The sequence below is a fragment of the Chlorocebus sabaeus genome, chromosome 3 (genome assembly GCF_047675955.1).
Source record: "Chlorocebus sabaeus isolate Y175 chromosome 3, mChlSab1.0.hap1, whole genome shotgun sequence".
NCBI classification, from domain to species: Eukaryota; Metazoa; Chordata; class Mammalia; order Primates; family Cercopithecidae; genus Chlorocebus; species Chlorocebus sabaeus.
In genome coordinates, this window is record NC_132906.1 from 31,859,500 (window position 1) to 31,862,596 (window position 3,097).

A 3,097-nucleotide genomic window follows, 5' to 3' on the forward strand; every position below is an offset into this window, starting at 1 on the left:
TCATGGAGGATGGGAGAGAGTGAATAAGAGGAAGAGAGAGGAGAGACAGAGGGAGGCTTAGCGAGTAGGGCCATCATCTTTCTCTTGACAGTTCTGAAGGAGATACAACACAGCTGTTATAAGTTAGCACAGATATGAGCATGTCAGCCAACACTTCCATGCTTTTCTAACAACTATTTTTTTTCTCATAGAGAAATATTGGAGTCAAAGAGCCTTTAGAGTTTTTCTAGTCCAAGCCTGTACCATTTCTATAGAGGAGGCTGAGGCATGGAGCTGTGGAGTGACTGTGCAGAATCCTCCTGATCCTCCTGGGAGTCGTGGAGAGGCAGGCAGCAGGAGCTCTAGAGACTTGGATTCTCACGTTGCCCTTGCTACTTGGTAGCTATGTCATTTGAAAATCTCTGAGGCAATTCATTTGTTTCTACCTTTGGAACATCTGTTTAGCCTTGTAAGCAACTTAATGGGTGTTCAACAGAGAGTACCCGTTTGTATTAGTGATGTTATTAACCAGTGCCCTTGCCAACATATGGCTCATCAAAAGTAACACCATTGATGCTAACTATGACTGTTTATGTGAAAGTGGCAGATACGGGGCTACAATCTAGGTCTTTTGATTCTTAATCTGGGGGTGTTTATTTCCCTATGTTCCTTGGTGACTTGGTACGATTTTGTGGAATAAAAGTAGGCTACTTGTCATGAAAACCCAAAATTTCAGTGGCTTTACGTAACAAATATATACTCTTCCCCATGTGACAATCCAATGCAAGGCAATGCAGAGGAGCTTCAGTCTATGTGGTCTTCTGAGGACCCACACATGTCTCACTTTGTTCTCTGTATCTGGCTAGAAGACCAAGAAAGATTGCGGAAGGTCACACCAGAGGGTTTGTAGAAACAAACCTGCCTAGTGGCATACCTTATTCTAGCGTGTATTCCTGCAGCCAGAGCTTAGTCCCCTGGCTGGAGCTGACTGTAAAGAAGTGCAATATAGTTGTTTGCAATGGAGGGAAAAGAAAGTTGGAAAATAAATAAGCAGTTTATTTTACAGATGCATTTTTTTTTCAAGTTTCCAATTTTAAATATAGTGTATATAAATTACCATATTTAATCTTATTCTTGGGAAAATTACAGGTGGTAGAAATTGTATTTGCTTATGTAAGGCTTTAATGATGTTATCATACATTCCTTAATCAGAGTTCATAAAACTATCTGCAACACATAAGATATATTAAGAACCCTTGGGTAGGCCGGGCGCGGTGGTTCATGCCTGTAAGCCCAGCACTTTGGGAGGCTGAGGTGGGCAGATCGCCAGAGGTCAGGAGTTTCAGACCAGCCTGGCCAATGTGGCGAAACCCCATCTCTACTAAAAATACAAAAATTAGCTGGGCATGGTGGTGGGTGCCTGTAATCCCAGCTACTCGGGAGGCTGAGGCAGGAGACACCTGCACCCAGGAGAAGGAGGTTGCAGTGAGTAAGCCCAGATCGCACCACTGCACTCCAGCCTGAGCAACAGCATGAGACCCTGTCTCCAAAAAAAAAAAAAAAAAAAAAAAAAAAAAAAAAAAAAAAAAAAAAAAACCTTTGGGAGCATGGCTTTTGATTTTCAATTTTTTATCATGAATGGTATATGACTTTAGTGGTTTTCTCTTAGTAGGATGATAATTCCACTGTTATATACAACAGTTTCTTTAATGTAAATAAAAATGTGTATCATTTGCCCATTTTCCATTGCATTGGCCTTAATCAAATTAGTTTCATTTATTAATTTAAAATTTTAAAATACTAACCATTAAATTAATCAATTTGCACATCTTAAAATATCTTAAACAAGTTGCTTCTTCAAATCATTATACGTATGACTCAGTATAAATGTTGTATGAATTAGAAAAATGTAGTGGAGAATATAGAAACTTGCCTAAATATCCAGAGCAACACAAGAACATCAGACTAGTGTTAAATAAAAGGAAAAACAAAAATGTTGGCCAAGCGTGGTGACTCACTCCTGTAATCCCAGCTCTTTGGGTGGCTGAGGTTGGTGGATCACTTGAACCCAGGAGTTCAAGATAAACCTGGGCAACATGGTAAAACCCCGTCTCCACACACACAAAAAAAAACAAAAGAAATTATCTGGGTGTGATTGTGCATGCCTGTAGCCCCAGCTACTAGAGAGGCTGGCCTGGGAGGATCATCTGAGCCCAGGGAGGTGAAGGCTGCGCCATGATCATGTCACTACACTCTAGCCTTGATGACAGAGTAAATCTCTGTCTTGAAAATAAATAAGAAAATAAATAATAAATAAATGTAAAAGTTTATCTATAACCCACATCTGAAAGAAATTCAAAGTGTTTCTCAGACTTTTAGATTTGTTCTAATAAGCAAATAGTATCATTAGATGTATAGACAAGAAATTCACAATCTACTTCATTCTTCATGCAATAAAAGTTTAAATACTTTGATGAATAACTTAGGAAGTCATAAATGTTCATAAAATCAGAGTTGATTTAAAATTGACAACAGTGATTTTGGAAGAAGAAAATGGAATAATTAGGGTCCTGTTAAAAGGATAATGCATTAAGGAATATTGAAGAACAGGGATCTAAAAAACAAAACAATTGAACTCATGGACATAGAGAGTAGAGGATGGTTACCAGAACCAGGAAGAATTATTGTGGGAGAATTGCAGGGGGAGATGGGAATGGTTAATGGGTACAAAAAAAGTAAAATGAATAAGACCTACTATTTGATAGCACAATAGGGTAACTATAGTCAATAACAACTTAATTGTACATCTTAAAATAACTTAGAGTGTAATTGAGTTGTTTGTAACTCAAAGGATAAATGCCTGAGAAGATGGATAACCCATTTTCCATAATGTGCTTATTTCACATTGCTTGCCTGTATCAAAACATCTCAGGTACCCCATAAATATATATAACTACTATCTAATCACAACAATTTAAAAAATAGAAGAAATAGGCAGAGAATTATATGTGGAGATATCATTTTATATAAATATATCTATAGTTGCATAAATATATCAAATAGTTTTACTAGTGGTCCTATAAGAGTGATTTTCATTAAAATCTTATGTTGTTATAAT